The sequence below is a fragment of the Mesoplodon mirus genome, assembly GCF_964341445.2.
Source record: "Mesoplodon mirus genome assembly, chromosome: 7".
Taxonomy (NCBI): domain Eukaryota; kingdom Metazoa; phylum Chordata; class Mammalia; order Artiodactyla; family Ziphiidae; genus Mesoplodon; species Mesoplodon mirus.
This window is the reverse complement of record NC_138983.1, coordinates 11,001,910-11,023,513: the sequence shown is the minus strand read 5'-3', so window position 1 is coordinate 11,023,513 and position 21,604 is coordinate 11,001,910. Positions and strand designations below refer to the sequence as shown.

At 39.9% G+C, this 21,604-nt stretch overlaps 1 long non-coding RNA gene across 1 annotated transcript in view; it reads left to right on the top strand.

The window, feature by feature from the left end:
* Nucleotides 1-21,604, top strand: part of LOC309807752 — a 51,043-nt gene that overhangs the window by 8,901 nt on the left and 20,538 nt on the right. Inside the window, exons 3-4 of the long non-coding RNA XR_014294667.1 lie at nt 19,725-19,857; nt 19,961-20,014. This is a non-coding gene — a long non-coding RNA (uncharacterized lncRNA). The remainder of the gene's footprint in view (nt 1-19,724; nt 19,858-19,960; nt 20,015-21,604) is intronic.

Genomic DNA, 21,604 nt, shown 5'->3' with positions numbered 1-21,604 from the left:
GTACCTTGCTGATATTAGAACTTGAGTGTGGTCATTACATTGTCCATATCAGCATATCTGTTCTATGGGTCAGTGGTCATATAGTTCTGTAAAAACAAGAACAAAGGCAGAAACAGAGCAAAAAACTCAAAGTGAAACAGGAACCAGTCCACCAAACCCCTGAGCTTTAACTATTAACCATTCTTTGGTTGAAAAACAAGCACAGTTACAATATCTCAGAGACATCTGTACTCCTACATTCTTAGCAGCGTTGTTGCCAACGGCCAGGATTATGACATCAGCCTAAGTGTCCGTCAACTGATGAATGGATAAAGAAAACGTGGTATATATATACAATGTGATATTATTCAGCCATGAGAAAGAAGGAAATCCTACTATTTGTGACTAAATGGATGGACCTTGAAGGCATTATGCTAAAAGAAATAAATTAGAGAAAGACAAATACTGTATGATATCACTTGTATGTGGCCTCTAAAAAAAGTCAAAGTCATAGAAGCAGATGGTAGAATGGTGGTTGCCAGGGGTTGGGGATTGGGGGAAAAAGGGAAATGTTGGACAAAGGGTACAAACTTTCAGCTATAAGGTGAATAGATTCTGGGGATCTAATGTACAGTATAGTGCCTCTAGTTAATAACACTGTATTGTATGCTTGAAATTTGCTAAGAGTAGATCTTACGTGTTACCCCCCCACATACAAAAAAATAGTATTATGTGAGATGATGGAAATGTTAATTAGCTTGATTATGGTGATCATTTCATAATATATATGGATATCAAATCATCTTGTTGTTCACCTTAATATATATACAATTTTTGTTTGTCAATTATATCTCAATAAAGTTGGGAAAAAAGAGAGTATGTCACCTTAGCTATGGGCTTAAGTATGACATCTTTTCCTCCATTTTTTTCCTCTGCTAATGCTAATATGTTGATCACTGATGGGTTTGCCTCTGTTGTCCATTACAGTGGACAGATCTGTTTATTGGTCACATTCTACTACCTCTAATTCATTCAGTCTGCATTACTTCCACAGTTTTCCAGTCTAAGGGGGGGGAGGGATAAATTGGGAGTTAGGGATTGACATATACACACTACTATATATAAAATAGATAACGAATAAGGATCTACTGTAGAGCACAGGGAACTCTATTCAATACTCTGTAATGACCTATATGGGAAAAGAACCTAAAAAAAGACTGGATATATGTATATGTATAGCTGATTCACTTTGCTGTACACCTGAAACCAACACAACATTGTAAATGAACTATACTCCAATAAAAATTAGAAAAATAAAAAAATGTGTCATTTCCTAGTTATTATATCAGAAGCAATGTCCTGCAGCTAAAAACTGTTTTCTCATTTCTGGCTTAAAACTATTCTATTTAGGCTTGAATACCCTCACCCTTTCGCTGAAACTGGTCTTATCAAGATCACAAGTCACTTCCACACTGCTGGTTTCATTGTGAATTTAAAATTCTCATTTACTTCACCTGATGATTGATTGCTCTTTTCTCCTCAAATACTTACTTTACTTGGCTGAAACGCCATCCTTTTATGGAGTTTTTTTGGTTTGTTTTTTGGGTTTTGTTTTTTTTTTGCCATACGCAGGCCTCTCATTCTTGTGGCCTCTCCCGTTGCGGAACACGGGCTCCGGACGCGCAGGCTCAGTGGCCGTGGCTCACGGGCCCAGCCGCTCCGCAGCATGTGGGATCCTCCCGGACCGGGGCACGAACCCGTGTCCCCTGCATCGGCAGGCGGACTCTCAACCACTGCACCACCAGGGAAGCCCTATGGAGTTTTTTTCCTACCTTTCTGAGTGGTCCTTTTTTCGTTTTCTCTTGCTGGTTCCTCGTAACGTGCCTGATTTTCTAAAAGTTGTAATATTCTAGGGTTCAGTTCCTGGAACTCTTCTTTCTCCTTTAGTGATCTCGTTAAATCTCAAGGCTTTATGCGACACCTGTATACTAACATTTGAAAATTTATATTTCCATACAGGAGATCTCCTTAATCCTAGACTTGACTTTGGTCATGTGACTTACTTGGGTCCATAGGAAGTTAGCAAATAAGATGTAAGTGGAAGGTTGAAAGTTGCTTTTGCACTGAGTTCTGTTGTGTGAATCTGGAGACCCACCATGTGTATGAACATGAGCTAGCCTGCTGGAAGTGGAGAACTGAGACAGTCTAGCCATCAGCCTGCCAACCTCCGCCAAGGAGTGAAGTGATTCTAGATCATTTTGCATTAGTTTAGCCACCAGATGAATAAAATAACATGAATAACCCCAGGCAAAATTAATAGAATAACTATCCAGCTAAATCCAGCCCAAATTGATGACCCATAGATTTGTGAGAAAATGATTGTAATCCACTCCACTGTTTTGGAGTGATTAGTTACACAGCAGTCAATAACTGACATGTGATACTTAGAATTTTTTCCAGTTATATATTTCAAGCAATACTTTTGTAAGCTGACCATCTATTTCATTTCTAGCTACCTCATTATTCATTAGCTGATGTCTATCAGTCAAAACACTTCTATTGTCACTCTGGTTCTGTTACCAGTTATAGTAATTGCTCCAACCTTGTCTTTGATGGTTAAGTAGTGTCATCTAATCTTGGCTAATTTAGGATCACATCAGACTGACTGAGATAATTTCAATGGTCAAGTCTCTCACTATCATTCTCAACCATTTCCCATCACTAGTTCATTTCCTAATGTCATAGTTAGGAGAGTATTCTCTGGACTTTCCCAAGGAAGAGAGAGGCTAGGTGAGTGGGTTGCACATGATATAAATTCTCTTCAACATTCCCATCTCCTTAAGCATTTGACAGTGCATTTCTGGCCTCTCATTCTTCCTAATGTAGGTCACTATTAAGTCCTGCTTTCAACCAAGTAAAATGTTGGGGTCACTTCCTATAGCTAAAGTTAGCACAGTTCATAGTCTCTGGTAACTGCATCTACATTAATATTTGGCATGATCCAACATTATATTCTGTTTTCTTTGATCTAATATGCCAAGAATCCAATTCCAAATATCTTTCCTAGGTTTCTGCAAATGTAAATTAGAAAGATCTCGTAATTATTTTTGTGTTTAAGCTGTCTCCTGTTGGATCAAACTTTGCACTTGTCTTCCTGGGGCATAGTGGGATCTAACCCTAGTGATGGTTCCAGAGAAAATGAGTGGTCATAGGTCTAGGCTTTAAGGAGAACAGCCATATCCTTGCAGGAAAACTGCCTCAAATTAGGTTATTATAGGGTCTTTAAGCAAAGGAAGCCTAGGCTGTTCAGCCAGGATAGGAGAAGCTAATTCTTTTAACAAGAAAGTTTCAAATTGAGTAGATGATTAAGATTCTCAGGTCCTTTCAAGTATATTCAAAATACCTATCTTGGGCTTCCCTGGTGGCGCAGTGGTTGAGAGTCCGCCTGCGGATGCAGGGTACACGGGTTCGTGCCCCGGTCTGGGAAGATCCCACATGCCGCGGAGCGGCTGGGCCCGTGAGCCATGGCCGCTGAGCCTGCGCGTCCGGAGCCTGTGCCCCGCAACGGGAGAGGCCACAACAGCGAGAGGCCCGCATACCGCAAAAAAAAAAAAAAAAAAAAAAAAAAAAAAAAAAAAAAACCTATCTTGATTCTTAGGATCCCACTCCTTCCTAGTCAGTGATCAAATCCTTACAACAGAGACTTTAGTGGGCTGTAAGCTATACTTGCATTGTAATTCTGCAAGCTGTACAGTTAGCTCTTGGCATTAATTCTCAGCCTCCTCTGGCCTGTGGGTATAAGAAATAATGACATCTTGTCAGGCTTGTATAGAAGGTCTCTGGTTTTCTGAACATAAGTCAAACAGAGAACTTAAGATCTTAAATCTAAAGTTTTATTCCTGTAAGCTGGTCCCTGATCACCCCATATTCTCCTAAATCATTATTGTTGCTGTCATAGCCAACTGCAGACGCTAACTGATCTTCACAAGTCTTGCCTTCAACTGGCTCATCGTTGTAAGAAGCAATGGGTGACAAATTAAGTAGTGTGATGCCACCACATGCCACAGATTATTATCTCATTTTCTGCTAATAATGAGGGGTTTTAGAATAGCTGAAAGAGTAAATAGGAGATGAGGCACCCCAGAGTTTAGCAACTGCAGACTGTCACTACCCTAGACTTGGAGGGGCCAACGGAAGCCAATGGAACTGTGGAAGGTAGGGCTGTCTGGCAAGGGTACCCTCACTGGAGATGTCTCATGAGGAGAGATTAAGGGGGAGAAGTACCCTAGATCCTCCTTTTCTCCCACCCTCCAATCTCCTGCCAGCGATGTCTACTCTGCTCTACCAGCACCAGTGAGGTTGGATACAGATTCATGATCAAACTCATGAGGCACAGTAGGCTTCACCCAGGATCAAGTCTACCTAGCCGTAAGAAAGGATACAGGACGTGACAGTACCAGCAAGCACAGTATCCACATAGAGCAGACGTTACAAGTCCCAGGCACAGCTTCTGATGTTCCGGTCACTCTGTGCTTGATACGAGCATGGCCATGGGTGGCTTGAGGAAGATGGACAACCTTGGCTCAAGGAAACCAGCAGTGCTGGGGTCTCTTCACCTTTTATACCTACCTAGTTATACACCTCCTCAAGTAGACGTGACTAGCTCTCACTTTCTGGGGGCAGAAACAACAAAGCAATATGTAGTCTTTATCTAGATTGTCATTTATTTCATACCTGGTATAGGTGAATTTATAACAATTTCTTGAGTTAACGTTAGGAGAGTTAACTGAGGGTCAGATTCCCAGGCATCCGTGAAAGCGAGATAACAGGCCATAGACCCAGCTGTAAATCATTACCATCTGGCTTCCCACTGATTACTCCTAACTGGAAGCCAGTTAGGAGAGGGGTATGGTGGCATGTGGGGTGGATATTGGCAGGGATCAGCCCTCTGATTCAGAGCTGAGCAGAGGAAGGGCAGGGAATGGCTCTTAGAGTAGACAAGTGACTGGCAGACTCTCTTAACTTCTACAATTGTCTTCGGCTTCTACCATCACATCAAACTCCTCAGCTGACATTACGAACAAATTGTTTCCAAATGCAATGGACAAATTTCAGTTTTTACTTAACTTGGCCCCCTTTTGAAAAAACAGCTTTTTTTTTTTTGAGATATAATTCACATCTTATACATTTCACCCATGTCAGGTGGTTTCAATGGTTTTTGGTTCAATGGTCTTTCACGTGTTCACAGATATGAGCATTCACAGATAGGTGCAACCATCACCACAGTCAACTGTAGAACATTTTCATCACTCCAAAAAGATCCTTTGCCTATTCTTCTTTATTTATTTATTTATTTATTTTATTTTTTGCAGTACACGGGCCTCTCCCTGTTGTGGCCTCTCCCGTTGAGGAGCACGGGCTCCGGACACGCAGGCTCAGCAGCCATGGCTCACAGGCCCAGCCGCTCTGCGGCATGTGGGATCTTCCCGGACCGGGGCACGAACCCATGTCCCCTGCATCGGCAGGTGGACTCTCAACCACTGCGCCACCAGGGAAGCCCCCTTTGCCTATTTTTAAATTGGAACATTTGTTTTTTTATTACTGAATTGCAGAGTTCCTTATATAGATACAAGGCCCTTATCAGATATATGATTTGCAAATAACTTCTCCCATTCTGTGGGTTGTCTTTTCCACCTGAACTCTTAAAAGCTTTGAATATAGTTGATTCTCCAGTTTGAGACACATTTCCCACATCACTTCTGTGGCAATAGCATCAACCTCCACCCCTGTTGTCCTCCCAGTTTTTTTGACTACTCCTTCTTTGTACTCACTACCAATATATATATTTTTAAACCTTAAATGTTGTGTGTTCTCAGGGCTTTGTATTAAACTATTATTTTTTCTCATGCTACGTACTCTAGATGTTCTCACATCCAACAGAATCCAAAATCTAAACATCTACGTACTCTAGATGTTCTCACTTAGCACCTGTCAGGGTTATCAGATCCACTATTGTGTTATCACAGTGCTCATGTTCACGTGACCCTTATTTACTTAATGGTGGCCCCAAAGCGCCAGAGTAGCAAAGCGCTATGCTAACAATTCGCATACGCCAAAGAGAAGCTATACGTGCTTGCTTTAAGTAAAAAGATGAAAGTTCTCCACTTAATAAGGAAAGAAAAAAAATTGTATGCTTAAGTTGCTAAGGTCTACAGTAAGAACGAATCTTCTACCCATGAAATTATCAAGAGGGAAAAAGAAATTCGTGCTAGTTTGACTGTCACACCTCTGACTGCAAAAGGGAAGCCCACGGTGCATGAAAAGTGCTTAGTTAAAATGGAAAAGGCATTACATTCTTACAATAAGGTATTCTGGGAGAGAGAGACCACATTCACCTACTGTTTATTATAGTATATTGTTATAATTGTTCTATTTTATTACTAGTTATTGTTCTTAATCTCTTATTGTGCCTAATTTATAAGTTAAACTTTATTATAGCTATGTACGTATAGGGAAAACAGTATATATAGGGTTCGGTATTATCCTCTGTTTCAGGCATCCCTTGTGGTTACGGGGGGGCTGTACTTCCTCAGGGACACTCTCGTGGCACCTCCAGACTCGGTTATGTTCCTCTGTTATCTACACCCTTGGCACTCTGTACTTTCCTTTGTAGCACATACGAGAATTGCAATTAGTTATTTGCAGAATTATCAATATTTCTTAACTGTGTTTGTTTCCCTGCCAGTGAGGTCCTCAAAGGCAAGGGTCAATCTTCCTTGTTCACCATTGTATCTCCTGCTGCACCATGCAGGATGCCTGCTATGTTAGAGGTTGTCAAATATTGCTGAAAGGAAGCGCCCCAGATGCTTAAACCAAATAATAAATTAATAACATATATTGGCCTATAATCACACTGCAATAAATGTTAGAAGTTTACATAGGAACAAACTAGAAAATAAAAGTAAAAGATTGAGGTGGTTTCCAGCAAGGTTGAGAGAGAATTCAGGATTTAAGCATCTAGGGTCTGGAGTCAAGGTCACCCAAGTATTAAGTACGTTAGAGTCATTTATTATTCAGTCTTTCTTTATCTAATCAGGTAAATGCACTATGAGATAATCTGTACTCCTTTTGTTTCTCCTCTGTACCTGCTGTTAAACACGACTTATGTAATTCCGTTTATTTGCTTGATTTACTAGAGGTGAACACTGAGGGGTGAACCAAGATGTGTAGTAAAATCCAGGTCCTTCAAGGTCGTTGGCTGAGCTAGACAAGGTCCTAAGAGCTTCCAAGGAGATCAGTAGATATGGCCCAAGACCAGCTACTCTGAGCTGAGCCCAGATGGCCCAGGTCCGTTCCTATCCAGCATATATGGGGATAGGAGCAAGGGTACAAGTGGAGGCACATGTTCCAGATATCTTATAAAAATTATAAATCAATCATAGAAACTGTTAAACAAGATATGTTCTGGCCTCCTATTTTGACGAACCAACTTTCATAATGAGATAGAAAGGCAGATTTTAATTTGGAATTTTCAGAGTCCTCAGAGTTCTGTGTTGGAACATTGCAGTGTGGTGAGAGCCACCATCTGTCTCCACTCCACTTCACTCTCCTACCCATAGCCTGTGGCCCAATTTCTCCTCTCTTCCCAATCCCACTCCAATCTGTGTTGTGAGGGGCCCCACACACATGGAGAGCATGGGTGTGGACACTACAAATGACGTGTCCAAGCTCTGGTCATATTTCTAGTAGGCAACTACCTTTTGGTCACCCACTGGGCCAAGGGGTACCCACACCAGGGAGGACACAGACTCAGGGGAGAGACCCATGTGGGCCTTGGGTGTGAAATGAGGGCCATTTGGGTAGAAAATTCTGGAGGTTTGGGCTCTTGGTGGCTTGTCCTCTTTTTTTTTTTTTTGGTGGGTGCGTGGGCCTCTCACTGTTGTGGCCTCTCCCGTTGCGGAGCACAGGTTCCAGACGCACAGGCTCAGCGGCCATGGCTCACGGGCCCACCCACTCCGCGGCATGTGGGATCTTCCCAGACCGGGGCACGAACCCGTGTCCCCTGCATCGGCAGGCGGACTCTCAACCACTGCGCCACCAGGGAAGCCCAAAACCCCATACTTTAAGTGTGATCTCTAAGGACCTGTACCTTCTGACCTTGGCCTGTCTCTCCAGCGTTACCTCACTGTCTGGTATATTAGGTTCCAGCCTCACTCTTTCCAGTTCTTCTATTGTGCCATGTTCCTTCCTGCCTCAAGGCATATTTGCATGTGTGGTTTTCCTCTTTTGAGTGCTGGCTTTTAGGTGGCAATGCTTCCTGTTCCCTCAGATGGCCTGCTCATCCTTCATCTTAAATACCACAGTAGTCCCCCCTTATCCATGGTTATTCTGTTACCTGTGGTTTCAGTTACCTGTGGTCAGCCGTGGTCCAAAAATATTAAATGGAAAATTCCAGAAATAAACAATTCATGAGTCTTAAATTACGTGCCATTCTTAGTAGCATGATGAAATCTCATGTCTATGGCTCACCCCCTCCTGGGACCTGAATCATCCCTTTGTTGGGTGTATCCTGCCCATTAGTCACTCAGCAGCTGTCAGGGTTATCAGATCCACTCTTGTGTTATCACAGTGCTCATGTTCACGTGACCCTTATTTACTTAATGGTGGCCCCAAAGCGCCAGAGTAGCAAAGCGCTATGCTAACAATTCGCATACACCAAAGAGAAGCTATACGTGCTTGCTTTAAGTAAAAAGATGAGGGCCTCCCTGGTGGCGCAGTGGTTGAGAGTCCGCCTGCCGATGCAGGGGATACGGGTTCGTGCCCCGGTCTGGGAGGATCCCATGTGCCGCGGAGCGGCTGGGCCCGTGAGCCATGGCCGCTGAGCCTGTGCGTCCGGAGCCTGTGCTCCGCAACGGGAGAGGCCACAACAGTGAGAGGCCCGCGTACTGCAAAAAAAAAAAAAAAAAAAAAAAAAAAAAAGATGAAAGTTCTCCACTTAATAAGGAAAGAAAAAAAATTGTATGCTTAAGTTGCTAAGGTCTACAGTAAGAACGAATCTTCTACCCATGAAATTATCAAGAGGGAAAAAGAAATTCGTGCTAGTTTGACTGTCACACCTCTGACTGCAAAAGGGAAGCCCACGGTGCATGAAAAGTGCTTAGTTAAAATGGAAAAGGCATTACATTCTTACAATAAGGTATTCTGGGAGAGAGAGACCACATTCACCTACTGTTTATTATAGTATATTGTTATAATTGTTCTATTTTATTACTAGTTATTGTTCTTAATCTCTTATTGTGCCTAATTTATAAGTTAAACTTTATTATAGCTATGTACGTATAGGGAAAACAGTATATATAGGGTTCGGTATTATCCTCTGTTTCAGGCATCCCTTGTGGTTACGGGGGGGCTGTACTTCCTCAGGGACACTCTCGTGGCACCTCCAGACTCGGTTATGTTCCTCTGTTATCTACACCCTTGGCACTCTGTACTTTCCTTTGTAGCACATACGAGAATTGCAATTAGTTATTTGCAGAATTATCAATATTTCTTAACTGTGTTTGTTTCCCTGCCAGTGAGGTCCTCAAAGGCAAGGGTCAATCTTCCTTGTTCACCATTGTATCTCCTGCTGCACCATGCAGGATGCCTGCTATGTTAGAGGTTGTCAAATATTGCTGAAAGGAAGCGCCCCAGATGCTTAAACCAAATAATAAATTAATAACATATATTGGCCTATAATCACACTGCAATAAATGTTAGAAGTTTACATAGGAACAAACTAGAAAATAAAAGTAAAAGATTGAGGTGGTTTCCAGCAAGGTTGAGAGAGAATTCAGGATTTAAGCATCTAGGGTCTGGAGTCAAGGTCACCCAAGTATTAAGTACGTTAGAGTCATTTATTATTCAGTCTTTCTTTATCTAATCAGGTAAATGCACTATGAGATAATCTGTACTCCTTTTGTTTCTCCTCTGTACCTGCTGTTAAACACGACTTATGTAATTCCGTTTATTTGCTTGATTTACTAGAGGTGAACACTGAGGGGTGAACCAAGATGTGTAGTAAAATCCAGGTCCTTCAAGGTCGTTGGCTGAGCTAGACAAGGTCCTAAGAGCTTCCAAGGAGATCAGTAGATATGGCCCAAGACCAGCTACTCTGAGCTGAGCCCAGATGGCCCAGGTCCGTTCCTATCCAGCATATATGGGGATAGGAGCAAGGGTACAAGTGGAGGCACATGTTCCAGATATCTTATAAAAATTATAAATCAATCATAGAAACTGTTAAACAAGATATGTTCTGGCCTCCTATTTTGACGAACCAACTTTCACAATGAGATAGAAAGGCAGATTTTAATTTGGAATTTTCAGAGTCCTCAGAGTTCTGTGTTGGAACATTGTAGTGTGGTGAGAGCCACCATCTGTCTCCACTCCACTTCACTCTCCTACCCATAGCCTGTGGCCCAATTTCTCCTCTCTTCCCAATCCCACTCCAATCTGTGTTGTGAGGGGCCCCACACACATGGAGAGCATGGGTGTGGACACTACAAATGACGTGTCCAAGCTCTGGTCATATTTCTAGTAGGCAACTACCTTTTGGTCACCCACTGGGCCAAGGGGTACCCACACCAGGGAGGACACAGACTCAGGGGAGAGACCCATGTGGGCCTTGGGTGTGAAATGAGGGCCATTTGGGTAGAAAATTCTGGAGGTTTGGGCTCTTGGTGGCTTGTCCTCTTGATCCAACACATCTTCTCCCTCAGGCGAAGGGCACAGTGGAGAAGGCCAGAGTGAAGCCCTCTAAAGCCTGAGTCATGAGCAGAGGTCCTTCCTTCCCAGATCTGGAAGTGATACACAATGGCCTGGTGGCATGCTGATTTATCCCACCACTTTTTTCCTATTATAATATGTGGATGTCTAGAAGAAGCTACAGTTGGGAGGAGGGAAATGCTGCCTTGGGTGAAGTTTTTTTTTTTTTCCTCTTATGGAAAGGCTTTGTTCAGATTGCTGATTCTGGAATTAGGCCCAATATCATGCTGGTTGGACGGGTCTCTCTGTTTTCTTTTAGATCATTCCAGATCCTCAAAAGAGCACAACTACTGGCACAAATAACATAAATGTTTTACATTTATAAATGTATAAATGATAAATTAATACAGTTTTACGTTTATAAATTTATAAAACATTTGTTTTACATTTATAGCATTTATATCATATAGGTGTTGGAAATAGAAATATATGAAGGAAAGTAGGATTTGGAATCATTTTTTTATTCCTCATTGATGTATCAAAGATGACATTTATGGAGCAACCTCTAGTCACATCTAGTTTTTAATTTAATATTAAGATCTTATACTTCAAAGGACATAGAGGATTTATAACGTTGGTGGTTAAAAAAAGAAGGCTCTAACGTAAAACAGATGAAAATGAAATGGAAATCACTGAAGGAGAATAGGAGGCCTCCCTCCCTCCCTCCCTCATCAGTAGTCCTGAGGACCTCTGCTCCAGGTTTCTCAAGGTATGAGCCTCCACAAATCACCTGGGGCAATTGTTAAAAATGCAGATTCTTGGGCCTTGTCCCTCTGGTTTAGACTCTAGAAATGTACATTTTTTCAGAAGAACCTGCAGTGATTCAGATGTACTCTAAAGCTTTCAGCTACAATTAGATCCCATTGGACTGGAGTGGAACTAAGACATCTACATTTTTAGGTAACCCTCCTGATAATTTTGATAATTAACCTAAAGTTTGTGAGCCATTGAACTGTGTGGTTCTCTAAAGTAATATTATCTGAGTCAGTGGTTCTCAAAGTGTGGTCCTGGGACCAGCACATCAGCATCACCTGGAACTTTCAGAAACACACATTCTTGGGCCCCATGGCAGCCTCGAATTGGAATCTGGGGCACAGCCTAGCCATCTGTGTTTTAACAAGCCCTGCAGGTGATTCTGATCCTGCTAAGGTTTGAAAACCACTGGCTTAAAATATCTCCCTAAATGTAATTCCCCAACAACTCGATAAACACACACTGACACTCTGAACATCTTCTCCCAGGAACGTCAGAGGGCCTGGAAAAGTCACAGTTCTCAAAGATTCGCTGGTGGGACTTTCTTTGCATTCCTGATTTCGGTACTGGAGTGATCAGGAGAATGTCAAGTTTCAGGTGGTAGAAAGAAGTCTTTCTCTGAATATAAAAAATGGTGGCTTTTATAAAGAGTTTAATTTCATTCTTTGTGCTTTCCATATTTTCCAGATATTAAGCAATTTGAATCAGCAAAAACAATCCATATTCCTGGAAAATAAAATCAATCAGCACAAAGTGACTTGTAAACGCAGTCAGCTGTGTGTGGCATTGGCTATAAAATTATTCAAAACAGGCCAGGTGCTACCAATTTCCTGTGTTTTTCCAGGGTCTTTGGTTGGGGGCTGACATCGTGAAGGCTTCTGTGGGGTTACGATCATCTTTACTTTTCTGCATAATTTTGGCGTTTTCTGAGCAAGAGTCAGGTACAAGAGCAACCCTCATGTTTTGCTGAAGGTGTGGACGTTGCTGGGTCTTTTGCCGTGTGCTCTTTTGTGTAGAAGTGACTTGCCATTTTATTTTCCTGACTTCTGTAGGGATGTTGCTTCCTCCCTTTTGCCTTCTACCTCCCCACCCTCCCAAAGCAAGTGATTTATCTAGTTTATCCTCATGCTTGAGAGAAGAGCTGGGTTGGGTTTTTTTTGAATTTTATTTATTTATTTTTATACAGCAGGTTCTTATTAGTCATCAGTTTTATACGCATAAGTGTATACATGTCAATCCCAATCGGCCAATTCAGCCCACCACCACCACCCCCCAGCGGTTTTCCCCCCTTGGTGTCCATACGTTTGTTCTCTTCATCTGTGTCTCAATTTCTGCCCTGCAAACCAGTTCATCTGTACCATTTTTCTAGGTTCCACATATATGTGCTAATATATTTGTTTTTCTCTTTCTGACTTACTTCACTCTGTATGACAGTCTCTAGATCCATCCACGTCTCAACAAATGACCCAATTTCGTTCCTTTTTATGGCTGAGTAATATTCCATTGTATATATGTACCACATCTTTATCTATTTGTCTGTCGATGGGCATGTAGGTTGCTTCCATGAGCTGGCTATTGTAAATAGTGCTGCAATGAATATTGGGGTGCATGTGTCTTTTTGAATTATGGTTTTCTCTGGGTATATACCCAGTAATGGGATTGCTGGATCAGATGGTAATTTTATTTTTAGTTTTTTAAGGAACCTCCATACTGTTCTCCATAGTGGCTGTATCAATTTACATTCCCGCCAACAGTGCAAGAGGGTTCCCATTCTAACTGCTGTTAGGTGGTACCTCATTGTAGTTTTGATTTTCATTTCTCTAATAATTAGTGATGTTGAGCAGCTTTCTGTGCTTCTTGGCCATCTGTATGTCTTCTTCGGAGAAATGTCTATTTAGGTTTTCTGCCCATTTTTGGATTGGGTTGTTTGTTTTTTTACTATTGAGCTGCATGAGCTGTTTACATATTTTGGAGATTAATCCTTTGTCCATTGATTCATTGGCAAATATTTTCTCCCATTCTGAGGGTTGTCTTTTCATCTTGTTTATGGTTTCCTTTGCTGTGCAAAAGCTTTGAAGTTTCACTAGGTCCCATTTGTTTATTTTTGTTTTTATTTCCATTACTCTAGGAGGTAGATCAAAAAATATCTTGCTGTGATTTATGTCAAAGAGTGTTCTTCCTATGTTTTCCTCTAAGAGTTTTATAGTGCCCGGTCTTACATTTAGGTCTCTAATCCATTTTGAGTTTATTTTAGTGTATGGTGTTAGGGAGTATTCTAATTTCATTCTTTTACATGTAGCTGTCCAGTTTTCCCAGCACCACTTATTGAAGAGACTGTCTTTTCTTCATTGTATACCCTTGCCTCCTTTGTCATAGATTAGTTGACCACAGGTGTGTGGGTTTATCTCTGGGCTTTCTATCCTGTTCCATTGATCTATATTTCTGTTTTTGTGCCAGTACCATATTGTCTTGATTACTGTAGCTTTGTAGTGTAGTCTGATGTCAGGGAGTCTGATTCCTCCAGCTCCATTTTTTTCCCTCAGGACTGCTCTGGCTATTCGGGGTCTTGTGTGTCTCCATACAAATTTTAAGATTTTCTGTTCTAGTTCTGTAAAAAATGCCATTGGTAATTTGATAAGGATTGCATTGAATCTGTAGATTGCTTTGGGTAGTATAGTCATTTTCACAGTATTGATTCTTCCAATCCAAGAACATGGTATATCTCTCCATCTGTTGGTATTACCCTTAATTTCTTTCATCAGTGTCTTATCGTTTTCTGCATACAGGTCTTTTGTCTCCCTAGGTAGGTTTATTCCTTGGTATTTTATTCTTTCTGTTGCAATGGTAAATGGGAGTGTTTCCTTAATTTCTTTTTCAGATTTTTCATCATTAGTGTATAGGAATGCAAGAGATTTCTGTGCATTAATTTTGTATCCTGCTACTTTACCAAATTCATTGATTAGCTCTAGTAGTTTTCGGGTGGCATCTTTAGGATTCTTTATGTATGGTATCATGTCATCTGCAGACAGTGACAGCTTTACTTCTTCTTTTCCAATTTGTATTCCTTTTATTTCTTTTTCTTCTCTGATTGCCGTGGCTAGGACTTCCAAAAGTATGTTGAATAATAGTGGTGAGAGTGGACATCCTTGTCTTGTTCCTGATCTTACAGGAAATGCTTTCAGTTTTTCCCCATTGAGAATGATGTTTGCTGTGGGTTTTTCGTATGTGGCCTTTATTATGTTGAGGTAGGTTCCCTCTATGCCCACTTTTTGTAGAGTTTTTATATAAATGGGTGTTGAATTTTGTCAAAATCTTTTTCTGCATCTATTGAGAGGATCATATGGTTTTTCTTCTTCAATTTGTTAATATGGTGTATCACATTGATTGATTTGCGTATATTGAAGAATCCTTGCATCCTTGGGATAAATCCCACTGGATCATGGTGTATGATCCTTTTAATGTGTTGTTGGATTCTGTTTGCTAGTATTTTGTTGAGGATTTTTGCATCTATATTCATCAGTGATGTTGGTCTGTAATTTTCTTTTTTTGTAGTATCTTTGTCTGGTTTTGGTATCAGGGTGATGGTGGCCTCATACAATGAGTTTGGGAGTGTTCCTTCTTCTGCAATTTTTTGGAAGAGTTTGAGGAGGATGGATGTTAGCTCTTCCCTAAATATTTGATAGAATTCATCTGTGAAGCCATCTGGTCCTGGACTTTTGTTTGTTGGAAGATTTTTAATCACAGTTTCAATTTCATTACTTGTGATTGGTCTCTTCATATTTTCTATTTCTTCCTGGTTCAGTTTTGGAAGGTTATACCTTGCTAAGAATTTGTCCATTTCTTCCAGGTTGTCCATTTTATTGGCATAGAGTTGCTTGTAGTAGTCTCTTAGGATGCTTTGTATTTCTGAGGTGTCTGTTGTAACTTCTCCTTTTTCATTTCTAATTTTATTGATTTGAGTCCTCTCCCGCTTTTGCTTGATGAGTCTGGCTAATGGTTTATCAATTTTGGTTATCTTCTCAAAGAACCAGCTTTTAGTTTTATTCATCTTTGCTATTGTTTTCTATTTCATTTATTTCTGCTCTGATCTTTATGATTTCTTTCCTTCTGCTAACTTTGGGTTTTGTTTGTTCTTCTTTCTCTAGTTCCTTTAGGCCTAAGGTTATATTGTTTATTTGGGATTGTTCTTGTTTCTTGAGGTAGGATTGTATTGCTATAAACTTCCCTCTTAGAACTGCTTTTTCTGCATCCCATAGGTTTTGGATCGTCGTGTTCTCATTGTCATTTGTCTCTAGGTATTTTTTGATTTCCTCTTTGAATTCTTCAGTGATCTTGGTTATTTAGTAACCTCCATGTGTTTGGCCTCCATGTGTTTGTGTTTTTTACGTTGTTTTCCTTGTAATTCATTTCTAATCTCATAGCGCTGTGGTCAGAAAATATTTTTTATATGATCTCAATTTTCTTAAATTTACTGAGGCTTGACTTGTGACCCAAGATGTGATCTATCCTGCAGAATGTTCCATGCGCACTTGAGAAGAAAGTGTATCTGCTGTTTTTGGATGGAATGTCCTATAAATATCAATGAAATCTGTCTGGTCTATTGTGTCATTTACAGCTTCTGTTTCCTTATTTTTCATCTTGGATGATCTGTCCATTGGTGTAAGTTGCCTTATGTATTGAGGTGCTCCTATGTTGGGTGCATATATATTTATAATTGTTATATCTTCTTCTTGGATTGATCCCTTGATCATTATGTAGTGTCCTTCCTTGTCTCTTGTAACATTCTTTATTTTAAAGTCTATTTTATCTGATATGAGTATTGCTACTCCAGGTTTCTTTAGATTTCCGTTTGCATGGAATATCTTTTTCCATCCCCTCAGTTTGAGTCTGTGTCCCTAGGTCTGAAGTGGGTCATTTGTAGACAGCATATATATGGGTCTTGTTTTTGTATCCATTCAGCAAGCCTGTGTCTTTTGGTTGGAGCATTTAATCCATTCACGTTTAAGGTAATTATCGATATGTATGTTCCTATGACCACTTTCTTAATTGTTTTGGGTTTGTTTTTGTATGTCCTTTTCTTCTCTTGTGTTTCCCACTTAGAGAAGTTCCTTTAGCATTTGTTGTAGAGCTGGTTTGGTGGTGCTGAATTCTCTTAGCTTTTGCTTGTCTGTAAAGCTTTTGATTTCTCCATCGAATCTGAATGAGATCCTTGCCAGGTAGAGTAATCTTGGCTGTAGGTTCTTCCCTTTCATCACTTTAAGTATATCATGCCACGCCCTTCTGGCTTGTAGAGTTTCTGCTGAGAAACCAGCTGTTAACCTTATGGGAGTTCCCTTGTATGTTATTTGTCATTTTTCCCTAGCTGCTTTCAATAATTTTTCTTTGTCTTTAATTTTTGCCAATTTGATTACTATATGTCTCAGCATGTTTCTCCTTGGGTTTATCCTGTATGGGACTCTCTGCACTTCCTGGACTTGGGTGGCTATTTCCTTTCCCATGTTAGGGAAGTTTTCGACTATAATCTCTTCAAATATTTTCTCGGGTCCTTTCTCTCTCTCTTCTCCTTCTGGGACCCTTATAATGCGAATGTTGTTGCGTTTAATGTTGTCCCATAGGTCTCTTAGGCTCTCTTCATTGCTTTTCATTCTTTTTTCTTTATTCTGTTCCACAGCAGTGAATTCCACCATTCTGTCTTCCAGGTCAGTTATCCATTCTTCTGCCTCAGTTATTCTGCTATTGATTCCTTCTAGTGTAGTTTTCATTTCAGTTATTGTATTGTTCATCTCTGTTTGTTCTTTAATTCTGGGTTTTTGTTACACATTTCTTGCATCTTCTCGATCTTTGCCTCCATTCTTTCTCTGAGGTCTTGGATTATCTTCACTATCATTATTCTGAATTATTTTTTTGGAATGTTGCCTATCTCCACTTCATTTAGTTGTTTTTGTGGTGTTTTATCTTGTTCCTTCATCTGGTACCTAGCCCTCTGTTTTTTCATCTTGTCTATCTTTCTGTGAATGTGGTTTTTGTTCTGCAGGCTGCAGGATTGTAGTTCTTCTTGCTTCTGCTGTCTGCCCTCTGGTGGATGTCAAGAGCTATTTTTTACTTTTTCTTTTAGATGTAGGTATTTTTCACTGCACAACTCTCCACCGCATTCACCCTGCCTAGGGGAAAAGATTTCCCTGCTTGAAGTTTCAGCTTTCTTTTCCGTGTCCCATTCTGATCTACTCATTATCCAGCCCCCTATCTCTGGTCATCCCCTGTCCCCTTGTTTTTATTTATTTATTTATTTAAAAAAATTTTATTGCAGTATAGTTGATTTACAATGTTATGTTAGTTTCAGGTGTACGGCAAAGTGAATCAGTTATACATATATACGTATCCATTCTTTTTTAGATTCTTTTCCCATATACTTTATTACAGAGTATTGAGTAGTGTTCCTTGTGATATACAGTAGGTCCTTATTAGTTATCTAGTTTATATATAGTCGTGTGTGTATGTCAGTCCCAATCTCCCAATTTATCCCCCCCCCACCCCCTTACCCCCTGGTAACCATAAATTTGTTTTCTATATCTGTAACTCTATTTGAGTGTTTTTGTGTTACTTCTAAATCGAGGCGTGGAAACAAAGATCTTCATTTTTCTCTCCTCATTTATTTTTCCTAAGTCATAAAGTTATCTTTTAATATCTGCTTAAAAATCTTTTATACTATCTTAAAGGTTACTTTCCATTTAATCAGTTATTATAAAATATTGGCTATATTCTCTGTGTTGTATAATACAATCTTGAGCTTACTTTACTCCCAATAGTTTATACCTCCCACTCTCCCACCCCTATAATGCACCCACCCCCAGTGACCGCTAGTTTGTTCTCTATACCTATGAGTCTGCTTCTTTTTGTTATTATATTCACTAGTTTGTTATATTTTTAGATTCCACATATAAGTGATATCATACAGTGTTTATCTTTCTCTGTCTGACTTATTTCACTTAGCATAATGTCCTCCAAGTCCATCCATGTTGCTGCAAATGGCAAAATTTCATTCTTTTTTATGGCTGAGTAGTATTCCATTGTATATATGTATATGTGTGTATACCTACACACACACACATACATATCATGTCTGTTGATGGACATTTAGGTTGCTTCATGTCTTGGCAATTATAAATAATGCTGCTATGAACATTGGGGTCCATGTATCTTTTTGAATTAGTGTTTTTTCTTTTTTTTTTTTTTTGGTAATATCTGTTGTTTTATTTGCAACTCACTTACTTTGTCCATGTGTCAGACCTGTGGCTTACTTTACAGTCATTGTTTCTCACCTAAACTATATATCTCTTTCTTTATTAAAAAGGTCACTAGATAAGTTCACTTTCTATGTAGGGCTTTAAACATTTTGTTATTTCTAGTATTTCCTTATCATGAATATATAGTGATGGATAGCTTTATTTGTAAGAATGCCTTTACATCTCTATCTAAAAACTTCCTTAGGATATATTCCTTGTAGTAGAATTAATGAGGGCCCACAGCTGTGGATGATTCGATTTCACAGGCAGACTCATCAGACGCCAATAGGCTTTAATCTAAGACTATCTTCATTTTGCTTTATAGAAGGATACAAGGCAGGAGACACAGCAGGTACAGATCTTCATTACATTGGCAGAACCATATATTGCTCAAATATATGGTTTCCTTTGTCCCTTCACCCACAAAAGGTGTGTTTGGCTGCTTTAGAGGAGGGCCAGAGGCTACAGAGAAGCTGCTGTTTTCGTGTCCCACCCATCATTTACACTGGTTTTGTCATGTAGACCCAAGGCCATCATACCAGCTTTAGGCTCCTCCAGTCTGTGGGCAGTCCCACACAGCAAGTGAAGCAGAGACAGCATCCCACGTTTAGCTTAAGTCTGTAGTTTTAAAGGAAATGGCACTGGGTGAAGGAGATGGAGGATGTCTCCAGATAAGTCTGCAAGTCTGACCTGAGGTTAATTTTCACTCACAACTGTTATGACTTTATCTGAACAATCACACTGCATCTGTCAAGGGTGTTCTAAGGGGTATATATACATATATATAGATAAATATATATATGTATCTCTCTATATATATTTTAATAAGAAGCTCAAAATTTCTTTCAGTGTCCTCTAGGACAAAAAGTTCTTTCTGAATCTTTCTTTTTTGGATTCTTTCAACAGTGTCCATAGGGTGTACTTCTTCTACATTCTGGGCTGTTGTTCCACTGACTCTACTTGGTCAAGACTGCCTCTTGCATTCTGATGAAGTGTCTCTGAGAAGTGGCTGTCCTGTCACCAGCATAACTGAGAAGGGGTATGAGTTTAATTATCTTGTCGTTGAGTGTGGGATTCAGAAAGAGGTAAGAGCTGTGACCATTTCAAAATAACAAACTACCCCCCCCCATCTTACCTTGCAGTGGCTGCTGTGCTTAGCTGGTGCAAGATGGGTGGAGTCAAGGTCAAAGCCAAAGGTGAAGAACCTGCTCATTTTTATGACACTTGAGTTTGATACTTTTAGAATCGAAAGACCAATGGGACCCAGGAATTGGCCTTGAAGGGCTCATGGCCCATTGGGGAGAATACATTGCCATATATTTTATTATGACTTTTCAACCACTCATACATCTTTGGTCCTTAGGTCTCCTAAAGTCTAGAAACACTGAAAAGAATGTATCATTCCCAGTTTTCATATTAAGTAACTGAGGCTAAAATGGTAACAGTTTACCCCAAGTCATGCAGCTGTCCAACAGAGGAAGAACTGGAGCTTAGATATTGGTAAATTGAGATTTACATCCTTCTTTGGGAGAAGGAGGTAATGGAAAATTGTGGATTGCAATGTATGTCAGAGGTAGAAATCACTAGGGGGATTCAGAAGGAAAGATCTGAGGATGTTTGATGAGAGGTGAATTTGCTAGTACTTTGATAATTTTTACATCTCTGTCCGTGAATGAGTTTGGTCTATAATTGCCCTTTCAAATATACTCCTTGGAGTTATTGGCTAAGATGGTAATTTTTTGATCCTTGGTGGTAAAACCTCCTCTATTTTTCATTTTTCTTTGTGGTTATATAGCTAGAGTGAAGTCAAGTCTAGATACCTTGTCTAAGGTAATAGAACTAGGGAGCGGGAGAGCGGGAATGAACCTGGATTTTCTGACCGGAACTCTCAGGCAATTCAACATTGACCTTTGGTGGAGGAAGAAAAAGTGGACTTTGCACTTAACATGCAGTGGTTTTACAACATGAACTAAAAAAATACGTATGTAGAGAAACACTATATGGAGAATAACTCAACTGTCTATTGAGAGGTGTGTGGTTTGTGAGTGATATAAACAATTCCAGTTTCCTTCAGTTTACTACTTTACATCCACAAAACTTGCTAATTCAACTTCTTTTTTGAAGTACGCATATTTCTAATTTCTTTTGCCTTCATGTACCTTTCTCATATTTCAAAGCATGACTTATTATGGGCATAAGGGAAAAAACAACAAAGGCTAAAAGATTGATAGCATGGCTTTACAAAGTTTATACAATTAAATAAGAGATAGTAAGAGTGATGCACAGAGATCAACTACAATGTTATTACAGGGACAAAAAACTATGAAATGAAACAGTCCATCAGACCTACAGATTTCTTTAAAGGTTATTTTCTCAGGGCATGAAAACCATTTTTAAAGTTTTCAGTATTACAAGACCCTTTTGAAATTATACTTTCAAGGATAGATTTGTATGTGTGGAACAATTTGGTTTATGGTTTTGAAAATTCTCAAGTTCCAGGACTGGGTGGAGGGGTGGCGGAGGGGGATTTTTGTTTAACACCTTACCAAGTCAGATTCTTTGAACAAGTTTTATGGTACAAAGGATCTCTTCCTTGGTGGCTTCATTTCTTTCTCAGGTTTACTTTTATTTATTATGAAGATTTTCCATCAAAGGGTAGCATCTAGAATTCCATTAGCATTAAAAAAATAAAGCAGGGCTTTATCACTCGGTTTAACTACCCGTCATGGAGTAGGGAAGAATAGTTTATTTAAAATTTTTTAAAGTGTACAATATAGTGGTTTTAG